General features: G+C 44.8%; 1 protein-coding gene and 1 non-coding gene across 2 annotated transcripts in view; both read left to right on the plus strand.

Annotated features, from left to right (window-relative positions):
• The window catches only part of ASTN1 (astrotactin 1), a 359,002-nt gene that overhangs the window by 129,122 nt on the left and 203,507 nt on the right, over positions 1-26,373 (plus strand). The window lies entirely within an intron of this gene.
• Positions 7,370-7,441, plus strand: TRNAC-ACA. The gene has a single exon. It is a non-coding gene; the product is annotated as a tRNA-Cys (tRNA).

The raw sequence follows: 26,373 nt of genomic DNA on the forward strand, positions 1-26,373 counted from the left end.
AGGCAAGAATACTGAAGTGGTTTGCCATTCCCTTCTCCAGTGGACCACATTCTGTCAGACCTCTCCACCATGACCCGCCCATCTTGGGTGGCCCCACATGGCATGGCTTAGTTTCATTGAGTTAGACAAGGCTGTGGTCCTAGTGTGATTACATTGACTAGTTTTCTGTGAGTATGGTTTCAGTGTGTCTGCCCTCTGATCATATGCACTGGTTACAGCAAACACCCTCTTCCAACAACACAAGAGAAGACTCTACACATGGACATCACCAGATGGTCAACACCAAAATCAGATTGATTATATTCTTTGCAGCCAAAGATGGAGAAGCTCTATACAGTCAGCAAAAACAAGACTGGGAGCTGATTGTGGCTCAGATCATGAACTCCTTATTGCGAAATTCAGATTTAAATTGAAGAAAGTAGGGAAAAACCACTAGACCATTCAGGTATGACCTAAATCAAATCCCTTATGATTATACAGTGGAAGTGAGAAGCAGATTTAAAGGACTAGATCTGACAGACAGAGTGCCTGACGAACTATGGATGGAGGTTCGTGACACTGTACAGGAGACAGGGATCAAGACCATCCCCATGGAAAAGAAATGCAAAAAAGCAAAATGGCTGTCTGGGGAAGCCTTACAAATAGCTGTGAAAAGAAGAGAAGTGAAAAGCAAAGGAGAAAAGGAAAGATATAAGCATCTGAATGCAAAGTTCCAAAGAATAGCAAGGAGAGATAAGAAGGATTGATCCTTCCTCAGTGATCAATGCAAAGAAATAGAGGAAAACAATAGAATGGGAAGAACTAGAGATCTCTTCAAGAAAAGTAGAGATACCAAGGGAACATTTCATGCAAAGATGGGCTCAATAAAGGACAGAAATGGTCTGGACCTAACAGAAGCAGAAGATATTAAGAAGAGGTGGCAAGAATATACGGAAGAACTGTACAAAAAAGATCTTCACGACCAAGATAATCACGATGGTGTGATCACTCACCTAGAGCCAGACATCTTGGAATGTGAAGTCAAGTGGCCCTTAGAAAGCATCACTACGAACAAAGCTAGTGGAGGTGATGGAATTCCAGTTGAGCTATTTCAAATCCTGAAAGATGATGCTGTGAAAGTGCTGCACTCAATATGCCAGCACATTTGGAAAACTCAGCAGTGGCCACAGGACTGGAAAAGTCAGTTTTCATTCCAATTCCAAAAAAAGGCAATGCCAAAGAATGCTCAAACTACCTCACAATTGCACTCATCTCACATGCTAGTAAAGTAATGCTCAAAATTCTCCAAGCCAGGCTTCAACAATATGTGAACCGTGAACTTCCAGATGTTCAAGCTGGCTTTAGAAAAAGCAGAGGAACCAGAGATCAAATTGCCAACATCCGCTGGATCATGGAAAAAGCAAGAGAGTTCTAGAAAAACATCTATTTCTACTTTATTGACTATGCCAAAGCCTTTGACTGTGTGGATCACAATAAACTGTGGAAAATTCTGAAAGAGATGGGAATACCAGACCACCTGACCTACCTCTTGAGAAACCTATATGCAGGTCAGGAAGCAACAGTTAGAACTGGACATGGAACAATGGACTGGTTCCAAATGGGAAAAGGAGTATGTCAAGGCTGTATATTGTCACCCTGCTTATTTAACTTTTATGCAAAGTACATCATGAGAAACGCTGGGCTGGAAGAAGCACAAGCTGGAATCAAGATTGCCGGGAGAAATATCAGTAACCTCAGATATGCAGATGACACCACCCTCATGGCAGAAGAGGAACGAAAAAGCCTCTTGATGAAAATGAAAGAAGAGAGTGGAAAAGTTGGCTTAAAGCTCAACATTCAGAAAATTAAGATCATGGCATCTGGTCCCATCACTTCATGGGAAATAGACGGGGAAACAGTGGAAACAGTGTCAGACTTCATTTTTTGGGGCTCCAAAATCACTACAGATGGTGATTGCAGCCATGAAATTAAAAGGCAGTTACTCCTTGGAAGGAAAGTTATGACCAACCTAGATAGCATATTCAAAAGCAGGGACATTACTTTGCCAACAAAGGTCTGTCTAGCCAAGGCTATGGTTTTTCCAGTGGTCATGTATGGATGTGAGAGTTGGACTGTGAAGAAAGCTGAGCTCCAAAGAATTGATGCTTTTGAACTGTGGTGTTGGAGAAGACTCTTGAGAGTCCCTTGGACTGCAAGGAAATCCAACCAGTCCATTCTAAAGGAGATCAGTCCTGGGTGTTCTTTGGAAGGAATGATGCTAAAGCTGAAACTCCAATACTTTGGCCACTTCATGCGAAGAGTTGACTCATTGGAAAAGACTCTGATGCTGGGAGGGATTGGGGGCAGGAGGAGAAGGGGATGACAGAGGATGAGATAGCTGGATGGCATCACTGACTTGATAGACGTGAGTTTTGGTGAACTCCGGGAGTTGGTGATGGACAGGGAGGCCTGGCATGCTGCAATTCATGGGGTTGCCAAGAGTTGGACATGACTGAGTGACTGAACTGAACTGATCCTTTGGGGAGGCATCATGACTTCATCTGTGACATGAATGTATTGATTAAACTCTTTAGCTTTAAAGAATGGAGATCTACTCAGACCATCTCTGTAATGAAGTTTTACTGTAGAAATTCATAGGGAGGTAAGGAAGACAGGAATCTTCTGATATTAAAAAAAAAAAAATCTTAAAAGCAAAATTTCATGAAACCTGGGACTGGTGAGTTGGGCAGGATCCAAGTCATCTTGTGAGCCCCCAGCCTCAGCACTTTGTGGTTTGGCTTTTTGCACCTGTTTCTGTTGCTCCTGTGGCCATGAATGGGAAACTTGTCCAGTCTACACTGTAAATGTCCCCATTTTCATACCATTATTAAATGTTGATACTATCCATTCACTCATTAGGTCACGCCACCTCAGACCTCACCTGAATCCTCTCAACTTTACGAGGTTTCTCATTTTATTCCTGGGCTGCCAGCTTCCCCACTTTCCACCACTCTTATTCTAACCCAGGGAAACAAGTGAATGGACCTCGCTAGTTACAGTAGTTCCTGTCTCTTCAGAGACTTTCCTGTCAAATAGCCCATAGATGGATGCAACCTTAACAAACCTCCTGTTGGCTGTTATTATGAAGAGGTTGGCTCAGGTGACATAGAAAATGGTGGACTTCTGCTCCAGATACAGCTTGGAACCGTTCCCTTTATCGGAGGCTGAGAAGCAATGAGTCCCTGATTCACTCATTTAATATAGTAGGCAATACAGTCTAAGTTGTAGAGATGTTAGAAGGATCGGAACATCTCACCACCACCACCACCACCACCATCATCGTGATCTTATTTTGCACTTACTATGTGTTTACTACTAAGTACTTTCAAAATTCATTCATTTGTCATTCATGTCACAACATCCTTAGGTAGAGTTTATTATCTCATTTTACAGATGAAGGGATTGAGGAACAGACAAGCTAAGTAACCTGCCTAAAGTGAAACAACTCTAAGGTTGCAGAGCTAATATTTGAACTGAGGCAGTTGTCAGAGTCTATATACTCTTAAGAGGGAGCTCAAGTGGTAAAGAATCTGCCTGCCAATGCAGAAGTCGTGGGTTTGATCCCCGGGTCGGGAAGATCTCCTGGAGGAGGAAATGACAGCCCACTCCAGTATTCTTCCCTGGGAAATCCCATGGACAGAGGAACTTGGCAGGCTGTAGTCCATTGGGTTGTAAAGAGTCAGACACAACTGGGACTAAGCAAAATCATGATATACTCTAAGAAGTACCCAGTTCATATGCTGGTCCATGGTGAGTGCCCGAGATATGTTTATTACATGCCCTTTTACTGGGTTCTGTTGTTCTGTCTGCTGAAACTCATTTGACGTGTGTCCCCATTTTTATTCTAAAGCCAACAACTCTATGAGCGCTAGGACCCACAACTGAGGTGGGCTACAGGTCTGTCTTTCTGTGGCTCTACCAGGTAGCTAAGCCTGAAAGCTAGAGTCTGTTCAGCTCTGCTGACCCCACCTGCTAACCTTGGCTTCAGCCACTCTCCCTCACAGCTGGCAGCAGGTTTATTGGCAGAGAAGGAATGGGGGAAGTTGGGGACTTCCAACTCTAACATTGTGAAAGTCAAGTAACAGTAAAAACTTAGGCTTCTTCATATATATGGTCTCACACTTTTGCAGTTAATTTCTAGAAACTAAAAAAAAAAAAAAACCACTCTTAAAGCATTACTGACCTGTCATTGATTAAAAAAAAAAAATCATCAACTCATTCATTCATTTAGTTATTGATCCTTTCATGGCAGGCTTCAGGTACTTTTTTTTTTTAATTATTAAGGAGAGAGAAAATTCATAAGACAAGATTCTACTCAAGGAACATTCAATCATATCATTAACACTTAACATTTGACGATGATCTTCAGCAGAACTGTGTGCCAACTGATTTCCCATTCCATCCCATTCTTTATACCCTCTTTATAATTCTGTTCTTCTCTTTCCTGAAGCTCACAGAGGCCTTCAGTTACCCTCATTTCTCTAGACAGCAAGGAAAATAGCTAAGAGGCCAAATTTTCACTAGGACACTAATATCTTTTAAGGATACTAATGTCTGTTAACAACATGATGTAATATTCTCTTCAGCAATTTAGCTTAGTTTTGATATGCTGCTGCTGCTGCTAAGTCACTTCAGTCGTGTCTGGCTCTGTGCGACCCCAGAGATGGCAGCCCACCAGGCTCCCCCGTCCCTGGGATTCTCCAGGCAAGAACACTGGAGTGGGTTGCCATTTCCTTCTCCAATGCAGGAAAGTGAAAAGGGAAAGTGAAGTCGCTCAGTCATGTCCCAACTCCTAGCGACTCCATGGACTAGAGCCTACCAGGCTCCTCCATCCATGGGATTTTCCAGGCAAGAGTACTGGAGTGGGTTGCCATTGCCTTCTCCTAGTTTTGATATAGATGCCAACAATTTACTGTTAAATACTTAGTTTCAAAAATTCCTGAAGATCTTTTTGAAAGCAAGCGTCATAATCTCTGTGGGGTTTAACTCAATATTAAGAGTTGGTAATATTCATAGTAGTGAAGCTGTCCCTTCACTCATTCTGTTCCAGACAATGTATGGGATTATCTTCAGGAACAATAGCAATTTCTGTAGTAGCTTTGTGAAATAGATATTAATTCTCCCATTTTTTGGATATGAACACTGAGACAGAAAGTAAATTAGAGACCCAAGGTCACGCAGGTGGAACCAGGTTTCAAGACAAGTACATCTGACTTCAGACTTGACTCTGCCATTAAGACTGCAGCTTGGTGGCATGAGGGTTGGCTGGCTTCTCCAGTTGTGCAGGCGGTGGAACGAATGTGCTTCTTTTGGGTAGCACAGCAAAAAACCTTTACTTAATGGAGGTTAGGAAGACACATAGAGAATTGGGCAAGGTATTGTTATGCAGGAGTCTCTAAGCCACTTCAAAGAGTGAAGAACTAGATTGGGCCACAAGACCAAGCATTATAGAAGCCTGAGGTTGGATCTGAGAAAAAGTCATTGAGAAGCTAAGAAGCCAGTGAAGACTGTAAGTCCTATGGTGTAGTACTGTGTAGTTCTATGGTCTAGCTCTGGTAGTTTATAACAATGATTTTGCTATCAGAAAGACCAAAAAATTAAATCCTCATTCCTCCACTTACTAGATTTTCCAGTGACCTTGGCAAAAATTGCTCAATCTCTCTATTCTCACTTTTCTTATCTATAGAATGGAAATAATAATAGATTCTACCTCTTCAGCTGGTATGATGATTAAATGAGATGATTATTAAGCACTTCCTATATGCCTGGCCCCTGGGAGATGCCTGGTAAATATCACCTAGATAAACTCTTGCGATGCCACGCAAACTGGCTGTAACAATTTCTCTGGGCAGTGTGTTACCCAGGGGCCCTCTGCCTTGGGGAGCCAGGAAAGCAGGTGGGATCATAGCAACACCTTAGAGGAGTCCTCGAGGAGTTTGGCTCAGGGAGAAGACGGAGGCAATTAGGGCCGTCAGGGCCACAGGAGGTGCCCGTGACAAAGCTGGGACATGGTCATGTACATCCAGGGCATTGTTAAGTCAACTTTAGTTTTGTTGTTTACAGGGTTTCCTAGCAGCTATCCTGTAGTTTAGCATGATAATCTCAGCTCCAAACTTCCCTGGAAGAACTTCACTCATTTATTTTTTTCATCAAACCAAATGATGTCATTATGGGAATTCCTTTTCTGCCCAGGTATCCACGGATACAAAGATTGTTATTACATTCTCAACAGCAAAAAGAAGGCATATATGTAATGGTGGGGGATAGTCAGGTCAGCACTGCTGGAAAAACTCAGATTCTTATTCCTAATGATGTTATCTTTCCTCTAGATCTTGCTGTCTTCCCTCACATTCTGCCTCTCCCTAAAGCTTTGGGATTCTCTCACAGACCTGAAGTTTGCCCATATTTATGACCACAAACTCATACCCATGGGCCTTGATTGGAGAAGACTAGATTTATGTGTAGTAGATAGAGCCAGCTATGCCCACAGAGAGACCCCTAGCATGGCTAAAGGCAGGAAATTAGGCCAAGGATCTGTAAAGGGCCGAATGGTAAACATGTTCAGCTTTGAAGGCCATTTAAGCTTTGTTGCAACTATCCAACTCTTGCCATCATAGTGCCAAAGCGGCCATACACACTGTATGAATAGTGTATGTGGCTGTGTTCCAATAAAGCTTTATTTATAAAAACAGGCAGTGGGCCACATTTGGCCTAGAGGCCACAGTCTAGTGACCCTGATCTAGTACATTCTCCTCATTTTGTCTGCAGATCCCAAACAGACTAGACTCTAACAACTTGGTAGAAGTGATAGGGTCCTATTCACAGAGTGAAAGATAATGGTTTGCTAGTTTTTGTTAGACTCCCATGGATTGATTATAATTGTCACTTAAGGAAGGCATTGATAAAGATTGCTCTTGCTATAATACAGGCATGTGGTGTTTACAAATTAAGGTGAAATACACTCACATTAGCCTTTCCTGAGTGGTATTGCTGGGTTTTGTGAACACAAACATTGATGAAAACAAAAATGTGCTTAAAACTTGACAAAAGAAATATAAACAGGACACCAATTAGCAAACATGCTATCTTCTCTTCCCTGTGTCTCCTGCTTGGCTTCAACTTTGCCATATATAGTAGAGTTGTAAGAGAGCCCTAGACACGTTAGAGTATACCTTAAAGCAAAATACCTCATATAAATGTACATTCAGACATAGAAGTAGAATTGTACTCTCAGACATGTCACAATCAAGTTGGTGATATGGAAGGATTTATAAGTTGGTGGGGGCTCTCTGCCTTGCTGAGGAGTCTGAGGATGGACAAAACAGGGGCTTCCCTGGTGGCTCAGATGGTAAAGCGTCTGCCTACAATGCAGAAGACCCGGGTTCAATCCCCGGGTCGGGAATATCTCCTGGAGAAGGAAATGGAAAACCCACTCCAGTACTCTTGCCTGGAAAATTCCATGGACGGAGGAGCGTGGTCGACTACAGTCCATGGGGTTGCAAAGAGTTGGACACGACTGAGCACCTTTCTTTCTTTCTTTTGTAAAATCAGCTGTGAGTCTTTCAAGTATCTGCTAAAGTTTATTAAAAGTCTTGACTACATGAGAGGCTGATGTCAGTAGCCCTCCCCAATATTGCTTTGGGGTCCCCATGGTACATCCAGGGAGGTCAGGAGCCTCTTAATGCTGCCCTGATATTTATGATTCTCCTGACACCTCTTGCTGCTGCTGACGTCCACGAATAGCGACAAAGATGAGTCAAGGAGCCTTCTAACTTGGGATGAATCAGCTGTTCTCTTTATTGATACATTGGACTGTGGCTGACCGCAGCCAGGGCTTAATAGACCTGGGACCTTCTGGGCTCTCGCTCCCAATCCCAGAGTTGGCTTAGGGTGAACTTAAGGTGACTTCTGCTGCTGCCACACCATGAGGGAGACAGGGGTGTGTGGGATCCCGACGGGAGCTCTGACACCAAACGTTTGTTGAAGGATTCAGCCTTTTGTTTCCTCCCTCCTTTTTGCCTGAGGAAGAGGGCAGAAGGCTTTGGGATTAAGATGCATAAGTATTATGGATTTATGAGTGAGTATGTCATATTTTGACCATATGGCTTTAAACGTAGTATTACGTACAGAGTGAGGTCAGTTGCTACACAAAACAAACTCAGAAGTATTATGCATCACAGCAGTGATGTTAAAGCATCTCTCTTTGATTCTCTCTCTCTCTCTTTCTGTACAATTGTTAGTCTATTTTGTTATCAAATTATATATAAGAATAAAAAAATTATATTGTTGTAGTTGTTTAGTCTCTAAGTTATTTCCAACTCTTTGCAACCTTGTGGGCTGTAGCCCGCCAGGCTCCTCTGTCTATGGGATTTCTCAGGCAAGAATACTGGAGTGGATTGCCATTTCCTTCTCCATGATTCTCTCTTTATTCCCCAAATTTCATGGAGTGTATACATCCAGGTCACCATCCTTAGGCTTGACACTGGTTTTGTCAGTCTCTAGCCCCACTCACAGTGCTTTGCTGATCAGAGTAAGCAGCCCCACCCAACATCTAAAGCCTCCAACCTCTCCAGGGCATGATCACCTTCCTTGGACCCCACCTGGAGTTCCAATGGGGGTGTGCCCACATGTCCCAGCTGGGGCTCTGTTCAGAGCTCCCATGGCAGAGTGGTATAGGCCATGAGCCCACCTGCACTCCATAAGACTGGACTGGGGACTTGGTCAAGGGACTTCCCTGGTGGTCCAGTGGTTGAGACTTTGCCTTCTAATGCAGAGAGTGTGGGTTCCATCCCTGTTCAGGGAGCTAGGATCCCACATGCCTCATGGCCAAAGAGGCAAGACACAAAGCAAAAGTAATATGTCATAACAAATTCAATAGAGACTTTAAAAATCAGTTCAATTCAGTCACCCAGTTGTGTCCAACTTTTTGCGACCCCATGGACTGCAGGACTCCAGGCCTCCCTGTCCATCACTAACTCCTGGAGCTTGCTCAAGCTCATGTCCATCAAGTCGGTTATGCCATCCAACCATCTCATCCTCTGTCATCCCCTTCTCCTCCTGCCTTCAATCTTTCCCAGTGTCAGGGTTTTTTCCAATGGGTCAGTTCTTTGCATCAGGTGGCCAAAGTATTGGAGTTTCAGTTTCAGCATCAGTCCTTCCAATGAATATTCAGGACTGATTTCCTTTAGGATGGACTGGTTGGATCTCCTTGCTATTCAAGGGACTCTCAAGAGTCTTCTCCAAAACCACAATTTAAAAGCATCAATTCTTTGGTGCTCAGCTTTCTTTATAGTCCAGTGGCTCAGAGGTTAAAGCGTCTGCCTGCAATGTGGGAAACCTGGGTTCAGTCCCTGGGTCGGGAAGATCCCCTGGAGAAGGAAATGGCAACCCACTTCAGTATTCTTTCCTGGAGAGTCCCATGGACAGAGGAGCCTGGTGGGCTACAGTCCACGTGGTCACAAAGAGTCGGACACGACTGAGCAACTTTACTTCACTTCACTCACTTCTGACATCCATACGTGACCACTGGAAAAACCATAGCTCTGACTAGATGGACCTTTGTTGGCAAAGTAATGTCTCTGCTTTTTAATATTTTGTCTAGGTTGGTCATAGCTTATCTTCAAAGAAGCAAGAGTCTTCTAATTTAATGGCTGTGTTACCATCTTCAGTGATTTTGGAGCCCCCAAAATAACACTGTTTGCATTGTTTCCCCATCTATTTGCCATGAAGTGATGGGATCGGATGCCATGGTCTTCGTTTGTTGAATGTTGAGTTTTATGGCAACTTTTTCACTCTCCTCTTTCACTTTCATTAAGAGGCTCCTTAGTTCTTCTTTTCTTTCTGCCATAAGGGTGGTGTCATCTGTGTATCTGAGGTTATTGATGTTTCTCCTGGCAGTCTTGATTCCGTAAGCCCTCTTGGAGAGGTCGCCATTAACCCCACCATAAGGCCGCTGAGCAGACAACCCACAAACTGAAGCACAATTATACCAGATAAATTCTCACACTGTTAAGAAAGTTCTAGGACCCACAACAGACTTCCCAACCTGGGGATCTGACAAAGGGACTGAGAACCCCCAGGGAATTTGACTTTGGAGGCCTGTGGGATTTGATTACAGAACTTTCACAGGACTGGGGAAACAGACTCTTGGAGGGTACAAACAAAACCTTGTACACACCAGGACCCAAGAGAAAGGAGCAGTGACCCCACAAGAGACTGGCCCAGTCTTGCCTGTGAATGTTCAGGAGTCTCTGGCCAGAGGCGTGGGTCAACAGTGGGCTGCTCCAGGGTCACAGGTACTGAATATAACAGTGTGTGCACAAGACCTTTTGAAGGAGTTCACCATTATTTTCATTACCCCTACCATAGCTTGGTCTCAGGTCAAACAACAGAGAGGGAACACAGCCCTGCCCATCAACAGAATATTGGATTAAAGATAATACTTTGGCCCCTGGATGGGAAGAACTGACTCCTTGGAAAAGACCCTGATGCTGGGAAAGATTGAAGGCAGGAGAATAAGGATGAGATGGTTGGATGGCATCACCAACTCGACAGACATGAGTTTGAGTAAGCTCCGGGAGTTGGTGATGGGCAGGGAAGCCTGGCAACCTTCAGTCCATGGGGTTGCAAAGAGTCAGACATGACTGAGCAACTGAACTGAATGAACTGACTGACTGAACACAGCCCTGCCCATCAAAACAAGACCTAGTTTCGCCCACAGTCAGTCTCTCCCATCAGGAAGTTTCCATGAGCCTCTTATCCTTATCCATCAGCAGGCAGACAGAACGAAAACCATAATTACAGAAAACTAATCAAACTGATCACATGGACCACTGCCTTGTCTAACTCAGTGAAACTATGAACCACTCCATGTAGGGTCATCCAAGATGGACGGGTCATGGTGGAGAGTTCTCACAAAACATGGTCCACTGGAGAAGAGAATGGCAAACCACTCCAGTATTCTTGTCCTGAGAATCCCATAAACAGTACGAAAAGGCTAAAAGATATGACACTGAAAGATGAACTCCCCAAATTGGTAGGTGCCCAATATGCTACTGGAGAAGAGACTTGAAAAATAGTCCACATCTAAAACTCTTAAGAAAAAAAAAGGCCAAGTAGACCAGCAGCCTCATGCTGGATAAGACCACTGAATAAGAAGTCAGGAGGCATCCATTCAAGTCCTTTTGAAAGTCTGTGAAACTTCAGGCAAGCTCCACCATCCTGAACTTCAATTTTCTTATCTGTAAATGAATGTTTTCAAAACTTTAGGCATTCAGGTTTGTTTTTTTTTTTTTTGCCAAATTTTTATACAATCTGTGTTAGTGTTTTCAGAATATTTTTATTTAAATTGACTGTCTTTTTTCAGTTTGAACTTATTTTAGCTTTATCTTAGATGAAACTGCCAGCAAAACCATGAGTCTGAAGTAATAGTTCATTATTTCAAAATATGCTAGGAAAAAAAAAAAACCTTTTATGAAATAAAAATGTTTGACATTTTTACCAGCCATTGGCATGCCATCAACCAGGAACACTAGATGGGCCGCAGGTGCTGTGCCTTGGGAAGCCCAGCCTAGATGACCTTCAAGTTGTCTCCAGCCCATACCTTCTAGGAATATGAGAATGAAGGATGTATGGGACAGTAGCAATCCCTGGTTAAAATAGTCTTCAGAGTAATAGATAAAGAAACTTTATTCCATCCCCTGAAGCAACTCGACTCTTTTTTCCCATTTATGAGTGTGAGGTGAGATCTATGGGGTCAGAGGTGGGCTTCTGTGCCTATAGGTTGGGTTGATGGACGCACTTCTGCCCTGGGAGGGAGCTGTCACTTCCTATGGTGCTGATCCATTGAGGGGAGTTTGGTGACTGTGACCCTTTACCTGTGGCCCACTGGGACTACTCTGCAGTCACCCTGGAGTCTTGCTGAACTGCTGGCCCAGGGCCCCTGTGCTTAGCCCCCTCTGCTTCTCACAGTCCCCAGCGAGTCTCCCTAGATGTGCCCCATCTTGGCTGGCAGAAAGTGCTCCAGGATGGAGTGGTCCTTGGACCATGTGAGGGATCAGGTCCTGAGAAGGGCCCCCAGTGTCCAGCTTAGGGGATTTGGTAAGGGGAAGTGTCCCACAGAGCGTGAGGAATCACCTCTAGAGGACTTGGGGTGTTCTAAGAAGAGGATCTTTATCCTCCTATCTAAAATGACTTCGGAGGCAGCGGGATTCCTGGCGAGCACTGCTGAGCCAGTGGTTTTATATTTCCTCCTCACCTGAGGGCCTCAGTTGCCCTGTGAGCTCTGTTCTCAGGACAGCAGTTAGGGTGGAAAATCTGCTTTGGAAGGAAAAGTCCTGACAGGATAGTGGACCTTGCTTTGCCAGCTGATAGTTCAGGGACTTACAGGGCACCTACCAGACTCCCCTTCCTGGACCGGGACAAGGCAATGCTGGATTTCTACCAGGAATCAGGAAGTTGCCTGAGGTCCTCTCTGCAGCACTGGACATTCAGCTGTCTTCCTCTTCCCTGCTTCCCTCTCCTACATGCCAGTGAGTTCCTTTACCTCTTTGCTCAAGCTTGGATTCGATGTGCATTTTTACCTAGTTTTATCTAGTGAAAAAAGTTGGAGTGGGAAGTGGGCCATGTAACTATTTCTGTGTGGTACTGTGAGCACTTTCAAAGGGCTGTGTCTACATCCAGACATTGTTCACCAGCATTCGTGCTAAACGCTGCCTTACCCAGGTAACATCATTTCAGGTCACTAGAGTCACAGGAAATGGCAACCCACTCCAGTATTCTTGCCTAGAGAATCTTGTGTACAGAGAAGCCTAATGGGCTGCTGTCCATAGGGTCTCATAGAGTTGGACATGACTAAGCAACTTAGCATGCCTGCATGCATTGGAGAAGGAACTGGCAACTGACTCCAGTATTGCCTGGAAAATCCCAGGGACGGAGGAGCCTGGTGGGCTGCTGACTATGAGATCGTACAGAGTCGGACATGACTGAAGCGACTTAGCAGCAGCAGCAGCAGCAGCAGGGTCACAAGGAGAAAGATTGTCATTTTGCTTGTGAATCACCCACAGAAACAGAGCATTTTATTGTCTGGGAACAGAAGGATCTCAATCTTCCCGTTCATTCTCCGGCCTAGGATCCCCCTTTCTGCACTATCCTGGTCAGCGTTCCCGGCCCTGCCTTGGCATTGTCCCCTTGTGCCCTCCATTCCCTTCCAGGTGTATGTATGCAAATCATACCTATCTTTTATGTCCTCCCTTAAACACTGCCCCCTGACCACCTCCCCTGATCTGTCAACCAGAGACCGTGCCTTCTTGATTTCCTGTGGCTGGACCACCAGGAAAAATTTCTCTGAGTGCCTCTCATGGCTGGTATCTATCTCTTTCCAGTGTGTTCGAATTTTGATGACTCTTTTCTTCTCTCCTAGGCTCCTAAAAGGCAGGATCTGGTCTGAGTCTGATTCATCTTTGTATTTCTTACAGCTACCAGCACAACGCTTCACACAAGATACATCCCCAGTTGGTGTTTGTGGAATGAATCTTATTTGTTTGTATCATGTGTTTTCCCCTTGGTGCTTCCATCTACCTCTCTCTCCAGCCCTGGCTTCTCTCCCTCAAGCTTCTGACTTACAGATCTACCTGTATGCGGTGTCTCTCATGCATTCCGAACTGCATGAATTGGGAGAAATGTAGCACCTATCTTCCCCGCCACCCTCCCCACCTCTTGTGTTCTCTGCCTCTCTTGGGCAAGGACCACCAGCATCATCCCCTTTCCTCCCTTTCCCTCCTCATTGCTCTGCTCATTTGATTTTCTGGAAGTTTCTAGAATCTCCTTCTTCTTTGCCTCCCCACTGCCACTGCTCATACAGGTCCCCCATCACCTCTCACCTGACTGCTTGCAGGAGTTTTCTACCTGTTCACGCTGCATTCGGACTCCATCCCCTCAAAATCCCCCTCTCACTGTCGCTGGGCTGTCCCTAGTGAAATCCAGCTTCGACAGTGTCCACCAGTGAAATGCATGGGTTTGTTCCTCCACTCTGGAGGGTAAATTCTGAGATGCTGCAACTCTCATTACCTGACCCTCCTCTCCTACAGCTCCTCGCTGTGTCGACTCTCTCTTCTAGCCACACTGACCAGCTCATTCATCTTTCCTGGAACCCTCTTGCTATTTAGTACGTTTATTCCCAGGTGGCACTAGTGGCAAAGAACCCACCTGCCAATGCAGAAGACATAAGAGACACAAGTTCAACCCCTGGTCGGGAAGATCCCCTGGAGGAGGGCACGGCAATCCACTCCAGTATTCTTGCCTGGAGGGTGCCATGGACGGAGGAGTCTGGCAGACTACAGCCTATGGCGTCACAAAGTCCAACACAACTGAAGTGACTTAGCCCATGATTTCACTGTACTTTTGATGTAAAATGTCTTTCGTCTCCTCCAAACCTCGTCCAAAACTTCTAATGACTGTTTTTAAAATTTGCCCATGACTTCCCCTAGGAGGCGCTCCTCAGCCCCCCTTCCCTCTATGATGGGTCCTTGCCTGGGCAATTCCTGGTGCATAATTCTGCCCTGGTCCCATCCTTACGGGAGTCTGTCTCCCCAGAATGTGATGGCCTCGCGACTGTGTCCCAGCCGTGGGCCTGGCCGAAAGGTACTTTGGGAATGAAGAGACCACCCCATGAGGAAGGCAGAGCAAGCTGGGCTCACAGAGGCCAAAGGGCCAAATGCCTGGGACGTGGCACTGCTAGGACTGGGCCCAGGTGCTCAGTCGGTGCCCCTTGCTCTGTGTTGCAGGACCTTTGGGGGATGTTCTCCTCAGGGCTCCTCCCTGGTTGCTGGGGCTCCTTTCCCTCCACTAAACCCTCACCTCTTTTCCTTCCTCCACATTGTCATGGAAAAGGAACTAGGGAAGACTGACACACACGCCAGCACTGGCCAGGTCACAAGACCCTCTCTCTATAAGTATTTATACTAAATGCTTGTTTTAACTGACACCAGGCAAGATTGCCGTGAAAGATTCTCAGAGTGAGAACTGCAGTCGTGAGCATTACGTGGCATATCATGAGGACCAAGATGGTATCACCTGGTGTTGTATGAGGAACAGGCCTCCCCCCACCAACCCCCTGGAACCTGAAGATACAACAGTCCCTGATCCAGCCTTCTGGGTAAAGCTAGGCTCCTAGAGGGGGATCCTTGTCCTCAGTGGCTGTGTTCACACCTCTGCAGTTTGCAGCCACAATGCCATGACCCCATCAATTGTAAAGTGTGGCAAGTGAATTTGATACTAATAATAGGTGAAGTGCTGAAATTTGTGACTGGTTTCCTTTTTTCCATTAGAGTGGAGTCAACGTTATAAATGACCTCTAATAAGGTCATTCGCACTCAACTTGCATTCTGGTGCAGCTTCTTGACAGAGAGGAAAAAAATGGAGTTACGGCTGGTGCTGGGAGTACATCAAACCCTCGGTGTGCCTGTGGGGTCTATCCAGGGTGCAGCCCACATTTGTCATGATGTGGTGGCAGAGAGAACTGGTGCAAAGTGTTGGTCCTGACAGTGTGTAGCCCTCTTGCTAAGGCAAATTTAATTCCTCCAACTGCAGAATAGAGTGAGCAAGAACTTCTCCATCTTACCTGTGGTCATTCTGCAAAACTAGAAGTACAAATGTAAACATATGTATATAATATATATTTTATTTATATATATAAATGTTGTCATTTTGCCACTAAATTGTGTCCGACTCTTTCACGGCCCCATGAACTGTAGCTCATGGGGCTCCTCTGTCCATAGAGTTTTCCAGGCAAGAATACAGGAGTGAGTTGCTATTTCCTTCTCCAGGGGATCCTCCCAACCCAAGGAGTGAACCCACATCTCCTCCATTGGTAGGTGGATTCCTTATCATTCTTTATTCTTTTCCATCTGGTAATACAAAAAATGCATAATTATTAAAAACACAAAAATTAAAACTTTAGTTTCTAGAAAAGGAAATTCTTTTTACACTATTCTTTTTGTAAAGCACATAGTATAGCTCTTCCTATGATTAGGTACTAAATAGATGTTTTAAAATGTGGTAACAGATGTCTTTGACCTCTCTGGTGATGAGATTGTATTCATGCGGAGCTATGTGGAGGACAGCATGAACAGTCAGAACCAAGCACAGGTCAGTTCACTTTTACTAGAAAAGCATCACTGTCGGCTTCAGCAAGCCCTCTGCCATCTCCTGATGGCTTGCTAATGGTACAGAAAGATCTGAGCTAGAATGAGGCTGGGGTGGTAGAAGCCATCCTGCTTTCTGAAAACACAGTTAGTATCCTCTGGATAATGTATCATGGACTTCCCATTTAAATATCGCCTGAGTGAGACAGCAGACACCCTACTGCAACTGACTCCATCCTGGGAGGCTTTCCAGCCAAGGGAGCATCTGAGGGTTGGCCAAGAAGCCAGCTGAGAAAAGAGGGCTTCCAGATGGAAACCTTAATTCTGAGCTGATGGTGTAGACATCATGCTATCTGTGCTTTATCTGCTTCGCAAGCCAGCTGGACGTGGCTCCCTGTAATGAAGCAAGCACTGCACTGTTGACGGAGGGTCAGTTCTGGGCGGGGCCCTCTGCGAAGGCTGATGCTGTATAGAGTTTTTAAGCCATGGTCTCTGCCTGCAAGTCTAGTCAGAGCTACGTTATGGGAAACAGCAGAATTGGGGATTGGAGATTAATTAAGAAAAGCTCTTATGTGTTTTCAGTGTTGGGAGGGAATGGCATGTCTGACGATTAGAGTAATCAAAGTAGGTTTCAGGAAGGAGAGGAACTTATGCTGGGACTTACTAGGGTATGAAGGACTGGAATGGAAGAGGGTGGGAAGGGCGTGTCAGAGAAGGCAGAGGGTGCAGAGCCTCAGAGATGAGCATGCACAAAGCTGTCACCCTGTCCTGTTCTTTTTCTGCCCCTCCCTCCCTCACAGTTGAACTGAATGCTAAGAACAGGAAAAAAAAAAGAATCACTACTGTTGGGGCCTCCCTGCTGGTCCAGTGGCTAAGACTCTGCACTTCCAGTGCAGGGGGAACCAGGTTCAATCCCTGATCAGAGAACTAGATCCCACAGGACAAAACCAAGAGTTCTCATGCCTCAACTGAGACCTGGAACAGTCAAATATATATTTCAAAAAATAAATAAATCACTACTATTTAAAAAGTAGAAAAGTGAAAACTCACGAATGCCATGATTCAAATTCAGTCGTAATGGTGTTGCAGCCTGGCTGGGAATGGCCTCCAGGGGGTCAGGAAAACACGCCTACTTAGGGTAGAGAATTATGCATTTGCTCGGTGGATAATGCCTGCCTCGTTCAGTTGTCTTGGAAGCACGAAACCCTGACTGTCTTTGTATCATGTGAGCATCACCGGCCAGATCAGGCTGACCTGTGGATTCATTCTGCGTGATCAAGCTGCTGATCAGTAAATCAAAACAATTGCAGAGTTCCGCCTTTTGTCACTTTCCATGGGTGGGGTAAGACAGAGACGGGTTCAACTTCCAACTTCTCTTTACGCTGGCCTGTCTTTGCTGGCGAGCACTGGGCCTGCACCCAACGTCCTGGTATGCATCACTAGCGTCTGGACAGGACCAAAGCAAATCATGATCAACTAGTGAAGAAATCAAGCTTACAGATGTCAGGTTCCCTACTCCACTCATCACCCTCCACCCACCCACCCAAAGCCTGATACAACAGAGAAATCCTGGGAAACCAGAAGAACAAAGCTGACAGCATGCAGAGAGGCTCTGGTGGGTGGGATGCCAGAGAGGGAGGAGGCTGATCAGGGCTGATGTTGTGTGTTTTTCAAATTAATGATGGGAAGGATTTAGAGACTTGCAAAAACGTAATTAGCTGAAGACAATATGCTGCTGATGTTGGAACTGGTGGTTTAATGAAGCCTGCCCTAATGAGAACGTCAGTGTCTTGCTCGGAGGTTACCTTCACAAACCAGGCCTCTTCTCCAGATTTTGTGCTTGATTAGTTCCGGAGAAAAAATGAATTATAATAATTTTTTTTAACAGGGAGAAACAAGAGCCACAGCACTTGTATGGTCCAAGAAGAGACCCTTTTGACTGTCAATCTTCCCTCTCCCTTCCCTCTTTGCTGTCAGACAAAGCTCACTGGCAAGGAGCGAGGGGTTTGGGAGGAATTTTACATATGATACACTAATTGTGTTTGTATGTCAGCATCACCCCTAGTCTTTGATTCCCTCACCTGTCCCTTTGCTACAGTTCTTCAGCTCTATTATGCATATCACTGGTGCCAAGATTGAGTTGCAACAGGAGTGTTACAAGAGATGTCACAAGACCATGGAGTGTTATAAGACAATGAATGCCTGTTATTCTCCTCAGCGTTGTGGGTCAAATAAGTTACGGCTTAGAAGAGCTTTATGAGCAGAAAGCCATGAACAGGAGTTTTGCTAACCTCTGTATTTGATCGGCATTAAATGAGTTGTGGATCTTCCCTGGTGGCTCAGTGGTAAAGAACCTGCCTGCCAAAGCAGGGGATGTGCGTTCAATCCCCTGGCTGGGAAGATCCCCTGGAGAAGGAAGTGGCAATGCACTCCAGTATTCTTGCTTGGGACATCCCATGGCCAGAGGAGCCTGGCAAGCTACAGTCCATGGGGTTGCAAAGAGTCAGACACAACTTAGCAACTAAACAACAGCAACCACTTCAAATGATTTGCATTGGGAGTAACCATTATCATTGTTTGGGTCTTAATGCAAAACGTGACCTGCCGGGTTTCACCTCCCTTTTCCAATCTGGTGACTAGCAGGCTTTTGGATGATCTGACTGATGCAGGTTCTGATTCCCTTGAAAGTGATCAAGTCCCACATCTCCTCCCCAGTCTGTCTTCTGCATGTGTTGTTATATTATGGAACATGTCTACTGTCCCTCTTAGGGCTCTGACTCCAGAACAAGGGCTTGCAGACAGTAAAGAGAGACCTGAGCTTATGTGCAAGTGTGGCAGACTGTTCTCAAGGAAATAGTTGAGCATCTGTACCTGTTGAGCCTGAAGATGTTTGATTTCATTTAGAAAACGCACACCCAAGAATAGATGTCCCCATAGGTTTTCCCTTCCAATGTCAAAATGACAGCCCAGTAAGTATGGCCACTCTTGGCATAATGAAATTATTGCTTGAAATTATGCATTTGGTCAACCCAGTGATCACATTAACTGATCAGTTTAACTGAAGAAAACTGGGGGCGTCTGGGGTAGGCAGTGAAGATAGTACTGAGTGTAGACATTTGGGAATCCTTATTGAATACCCCTAAGGATTAGGTGTAGGAGCAAGACTCCTGGGGTTTAATTTAGAGAAAATGTAAGGCTGGGGAAATGTGGCCCAGGCTGCAGTGCCCGGCCCCTTTCTACTCAACAGGGTCGTAAAACAGCGTCATTAAGATCAGTGATTGAGTCTCTGTTTGGCCTCATGATACCACGTAAACTTGGGCAAATTATTTAACCCCTCTGATCTTCTGTTTCCTCATCTAAAAATGAAAATGGTAACTTCTACTACATATATTTATTGGTAGGGTTAAATAATGAATGTAGTTCACCATTCACTGTGTTTGGCATACAGTAAATACTTCACACATGGTAGTTGTTATTATTTCTTTATCGTACCGATACTATAGGAATAAGGCAGTGTGTACGTAGAATTGCAAAATAAGGCAAGAATTCAGGGAAGGAATTACACATACGTAATGGGATTGCTCAGAGAAGGCAATGGCACTCCACTCCAGTGCTCTTGCAGGAAAATCCCACGGACAGAGGAGCCTCATAGGCTGCAGTCCATGGGGTCGCTAAGAGTCGGGCACGACTGAGCGACTTCCCTTTCTTTTTTCACTTTCATGCATTGGAGAAGGAAATGGCAACCCCCTCCAGTGTTCTTGCCTGGAGAATCCCAGGGACAGGGGAGCCTGGTGGGCTGCCATCTATGGGGTCGCACAGAGTCAGACACGACTGAAGCGACTTAGCAGCAGCAACAGCAATGGGATTGCTATAGGAAGCTGAGAACTGCTTTTATAGTGGTTCGTAGCTTCTGAAATCTTTACAAAGCTAAGCATCAGCTCTGTAGGATTATCACCTCTCTGAGTACAGACATGGAGCCGATGGATGTTCTGCTGTGAAAGAGAACCCTGGCAGGGCTCCTGAACACTTGACTAGACCCTGCCTGCCACACCAGACCTCGTGGCAATCATGATGATAAAGTTGGACCTCTGTGTGTGGGACAGAAATATGACCGAGGTTCATACCTACGTGAAGGGCCAGAATTCTACCTGTCCCCTCACTAGGAGGCATCTCCTGAATCCTGCAGCCTTTAATGGTCCATCTCAGTTGTTAGCTGGGGAGGAAAAAGACCTTTCAAATCTTCACTGGTTTAGAGAGTGATAGTGATGAATATGTACCCAAGTCAGGGAGATCTGGACATGTCAGCTTTTTTCATCTAAAGTCAGTGGAGCTCCCACAGGCCACTGGAATCCCCATAGGGGTCTCGCATAAGGGCTGCTCTCAGCAACTAGTTGTTAATGTTGATTTTCATTTGCTCAGCCCCAGCTGCTGCCCGCAGAGCTGTTAGGTCTCTGAGACCTGCTCTTCTCGCCTTGGGCTGGGCTGCCTGCTGTTTAGGAGAGATGGGAGGAAGAGGGATTTAACTACTCCATTATGGTCAGAGAAAAAGAGGGTTAAAGTCTAGTGGTCATTAGCATAGAGGTGCCAGCTGCCCCTTCTGTTACTTGTTCAATAACTCCCTTAATGTTTGACCCTAATGGAACAAATTATTGTTATTATTTTATTTCACCAGGATCACCTACTGCATAAAAACAAAGAGGAAAGGGGGGAAAGGAACGTGGCCAAGAATAGGCATGGAGCATTATCCAGCTGGAGATATTTATTTATTGGCTTCATGCTCGGCTTGCGAAGTTCTGACGGGCTGGGAGCCTGTCTCACACTGCTCTGCCCATGGGTTGCTGAGGCAGCGACCTGGAGTGTTTTTGCTTCTGTGTGGGCCCTTTTATCTCCCAGCCTGCCCATCATGCACAGTGTACACATTAGTGCACATGTATGCACGCATATACCTACACGGTGGGTCACACATGGGGCCAGACTCTCAACACAGCACTGATTGGAGGCCCATCCATTAATGTTTGACTCAGCAGCAGCAGCTCTCAGAAATTTGCTAAGTCTGCATCCAGAGGGAGTGGAAGACCTCAGCTTTGCCCCGGTCACCTGGTCGTTCCTCTCGGCTCCCTCACTCTGCAGTGATCTAGGTCAGTCTTTGGAATTAGGGGATCCATGAGGAGAGCCTTGGGCCTGGAAAACCCAGTCCATGGCAAGCTGCTTCTGTCACCCTGCTTCATCCGGCTCCACTAGACCTCAGCCTTATTAAGGCAAACTGTCCCCTGTCCCCTTGCTAGGATGCATCTCCTGAATCCTGCAGCCTTTAATGGCCCATCTCAGTTGTTAGCTGAGGATGAAAAAGACCTTTCAAATCTCCACTGGTTTAGAAAGTGATAGTGATGAATATATACCCAAGCAGGTACATATGTACCCAGGCAGATACCCCAAGCTACTAGTGATCAGAGAGCTCCGAGCTCCTTATGAACAAATGTACTCCCTTGCTTTCACTTTGGGACAGCAAAGTCAAGGCTCAGAGGTAAGAAAAATCCCAAGAACGAAAAAAGCAACTCTATAAAAAGAACCTGAAAGAGGACAACTTGAAATAGCCCAAGCTGACTCCAGCACGCTTGCCTCCAGCCACTTTCCCTACAGAGCTTCAGGCTCTCATTAGATGAAACTCCTGAAGCCTCATAAAGAAATTGAAGACAAAATTACCAGATTAAAGAAAGACTGTGATCAAACCTAACAGAATAAAAACTTTTAGATCTGGGGAAAAAAAAAAGTTAAGTTTCCTCTTGAAAAGAACTTCATACTCATAGCCATCTTGCATTGGGAGAGCCCTTGGATATCAACCTGCCTAACCTGGGGGCTCTTGAGCTTAGAGTTTGTCTCTTGTTTATGTATGGAAGGTTGTCTAGTCCCTTTCTTTACCCTCAAATGGCATTTTAATGAGAAATCTTGGGGGACATCATTCTGTCTTCCCTACATTTTAGATACTTGGATCTAGAAAGCTGGGGAAGGGGTTCTGAAGCATCTCATGGCAGCAGGACCCAGTGAGAGACTAACTATGTGGTGTGGGTCTGTCCCCTTCCAGTGGGATGTGCAATTCTCATCCGAACCCCCAGAGGAATATTGAAGCCTCTTAATTAACGTGATGGCCCATGGCAACTGGCAAGCATTTTGACACGATTAAAGACTTCAGCAAACCCTCAAGAGGAGATAAAGTTCCTAATAATTTATAAATTGAGCCCACTAGTTGATATGCTTAACATGTAGCTCTTGTCTTCCATTTGGGAAGGAGACGGGCAGAGGATCTGTCTTAGTCACTTCAGTCCTATCCGACTCTTTGTGACCCCATGGACTGTAGCCCACAAGGCTGCTCTGTCCATGGGATTTTCCCAGCAAGATACTGGAGTGGGTTGTCATTTCCTGCTCCAAGGGATCTTCCCGACCCTGCAGCTGAACCCACATCTCCTGCATGTCTTGCATTGCAGGAGGATTTTTTACCACTGAGCCACCAGGGAAGCCTAGACAGAGGGAAATGGATTTCTGTTGATCAGCCACCACAGAGAAGATTATCTTCCAGAAAAGCAAACCAAGGGGCTTTCTATTCTAGTTTGGGGACTCCTGGCAGTAAAGGGATCCTGAAGCTCAACATGTTACTACAATTTCAGTGACATCTGCTGATTTCCAAGGCCTTATTGTGTTTTTGGGGAAGGTGGTGGGTCTGCTTATCAGGGCTTCACTGGCTGGATGAAGTTGATAGCCCACCTCTGAAAGGATCAGTTCTTTGATCTGTAGTTTATGGCATTGCTGGGCAAGAAGAGCTCTCCAATGTTTTTTTCCACCATTAGTTTACCAGTTTGTGAGGGCTTCCCAGGTGGCACTAGTGGTAAAGAACCTGCCTGCCAGTGAAGGTTAGACATAAGAGACACAGGTTTGATCCTTGGGTTGGGAAGATCCCCTGGAGGAGGACATGGCAACCCATTTCAGTATTCTTGCCTGGAGAATCCCACGGGCAGAGGAGCCCGGCGGGCTGCAGTCATGGGGTCATGATAAGTTGGACACGACCAAAGTGACTTAGCACACTCACCCACTTTACCAGTTTAGAACTGTTTCCATTTTGACAGGGGTCAGTGTTATAATAAGGAAACCTCTAATTTGGAAGAGTCAGGGCATTTCTTTCAGTCATCTCCTTTGATAGATGAAGGCTGGGGTAGGCTCAAAGAGGCTGTCAGGTGCCCAGAATTGTGCTGCTGGTTAATTCTGCTGTTTTATTGGTGACCTTCCTGCTACTGGAAACCCAGTGTAGTTTTCCACTGGACTCAGAGAAACACAGGAGTGGATGGGACCTTGAACATTCACCTTATCCATTCCCTACCCCTGGGATATTTTGATCTAGATTAGAAAGTGACCAGCATTGCCATATGGGCCACACAGTTTTTCTCCTCTCAGTGTGTCTTCTTTGAACGCTAGAGACAGATAGGAATGATCACTGTTATATATGAAAGAGAGCCTTTGCCCTAGACCTTTGGGCTTAGTTTTGGGGAAAAGTAGGTGACACAGGCCACCAAACTTGTCTATTTGATTCTTTTTTTTTTAACCACCAGTTAATTCCTATAGGAATATAATTTGAATTCAGTGTATCCATTTGCCTTGAGGGATAATTAATTATGTCTCAGATTCACTCTTCTGGTTACTCCTAGGGCCAAGCAAAGCTTTGAAATGTGAACTGATTGATTGGCTGCAGCCCCTTGACAGATGGTAGCTGGAAACTTAATCTCAGCTTTCCCATTTCCCTGCCAAGGGTCCACAAAACCCAGGTGACTCCCTAAACTTTGGTGACATGTGATAAATCCAGACTGTTTATGATGGGATTTGCTGATCACAGGACACTGATTTGGGATAATGGAGGGGTTCTACTGGCCCCTGGCATGATACCTAGAATATTACCTCAGTCTGAGATGTCTTTACCTATCATAGTGTCTTCTGTTATAAGAGAAGTCATGGCAGTCTATTTATAGGCCTTGTGACCTGTTTTTCGTCTTCCTTTTGTGTCTACAAATTTTCAATTACCTTTAAAAACCGAATTATAAAGATTGTTTCCTCTAACTCGAATGTAAACCCGGTGGCATCAGGACCTATACCTGTATTAGTCACTGCAGAATCCCCGTATCAGTGACTATCAGAAAAACGCTGAAGTGAGTAAATACTTGTTGAATGATTGAGTGATGAGTTGAATGAGTGAGTCACATAAACAACTGACTCATATAAGCTTTGTTTGCAGGCATGGAAGTGATGTCCATATTGAAAGTTATTCAAAGTTGACCTTCACTTCCTTCCTTCCCTCCTTCTCTGCTTCCTTCCTCCCTCCCTTCTTCCACCTCTTCCTTCCACAACTATTGAACACCTACTTCACGGAAGGTGCTGTGATTGACCGTGGAGCTTGGTGTCCTCTGCTCCCATGAAGTCTGTAATCTAATAGATGAGAACAACAAGCAAATCAAAGTACTTGTGGTTAGTTACGTGAAGCATTCTATGGGTGGTTCAGTAACATAGAGAAGAATTGGCTGAGTTATGTCACTGAACTGACTTTGAAGGACAAGTAAGGGTTAGCTTAGAGAGAGAGAAATGACCCAGAGCCAGGACAGATAGGCAGGTCAGATAATGAGACAGTCTTGTGGTTGGCCTGCATGACTGAGGTGAGCATAAAAGGGAAATCTGCCTAGAATTTTCTATCCCTGAGCAGTCACCAGCAATGTTATATAAAACACTGTTACATAAATATTCCAAAATCTGCAAATTGTCTGACAAACCTCACACTACCCTCTCAGCTAAGTGCCAGAAATGTCAGTTTCATGATGAAATAAAAGCTGATTTCATTTGTTTGATCTCTATTAGAGCTGCTAGAAATGATTTATTGATTTTTTAAAAGAAAAATATATTTTTAATGCCATCTTTTGTAAGCATCTTATTAATAGATGTGGAGGTCCCATAGACCCCAAACAAACTTCTAGATACAAAATTGTAACAGTTTTGAGGGAAATCAATAGAATAATCAGAAATCTCATGAAAAAATGAATAAAGAGCACAATAATTCCATATCTTGCCACTGGTGTTATTTTTTTTTAATGTTCAGTTTGCGTTTGTTACTTGTCAGTTGGGTCCACATGTTCCTTAATGCTTTTTCTGTTTGTTTTGTTTTTAATGCCAAAAAAAACGAACTTAACACATAAATGAAGTACCTACTCTGAGCACAGCTAGGGTGATGCCAAAGCTCAAAGCCAGGTGTAGGTATATGAAGAACTGTGCACCCTCTGTGAAGCTTGAGGGACAACCTTGCCCACAGCGTTCATCTGTGTGCTGGTGTTCACAAGCCATCGGCAAGTCTATTCGAATGGGGTTGAATGCTTGGAGGAAGTTTGTTCCTCTCAACAAACTTCCTTTCTTTAAATTACAGTATAGTTGATTTACAATGTTATGTTAGTTTCAGATGTAGCAAAATGAGTTATATATATATATATTTTTCAGATTTTTTTTTACATTGTAGGTTATTATAAGAAACTGGACATAGTTCCCTGTGCTACACAGTAGGACCTTGTTTATATATTTTATTTTTTAAAGGTTTTTTTTTTTTAATGTGGACTACTTTTAATGTCTATGAGTGTCTTGAGTTTGTTACAGTACTGCTTCTGTTTTTGTTTTGGTTTTTTGGTCACTAGGCATATGGGATCTTAATTTCCCCCAACCAGGAATCAAACCCGCACACCCACTGCATTGGGAGGCGAACTTAACGACTGACCGCCAGGGAAGTCTGTGTCTGTTTTGTATATAGTAGTTTGTATCTGCTAATCCCAAGCTCCTACTTTATCACTCTCCTCTTTCCCCTTTGGTAGCCATAAGTTTGCCAACAAATTGTCTTTTGTCAGACAAGAAGATGGTGCAACTCACCTTGCTCTTTTTGATTTGGTTATTAAGCTCCTAGCCCTTCTTGGCCTAGGCTTTCTTTCCATTCATCTACCACCTGTTGGTTTCATTAGATTATTTGAAAGAAAAATCTTAGAGCATCTGTGACATTGAAACTGCTTATAATCCCCAGTGGAAGTAGAAGGATTAATGATAACATCAGAGAACTACGGTTTATCATGAGAATGCAAAAGCGATGGAATTTGAGCATCAGCCTTCTGAGACCTCACCATAGAAG

The sequence above is a fragment of the Oryx dammah genome, unplaced genomic scaffold (genome assembly GCF_014754425.2).
Source record: "Oryx dammah isolate SB20612 unplaced genomic scaffold, SCBI_Odam_1.1 HiC_scaffold_21, whole genome shotgun sequence".
Lineage (NCBI taxonomy): Eukaryota > Metazoa > Chordata > Mammalia > Artiodactyla > Bovidae > Oryx > Oryx dammah.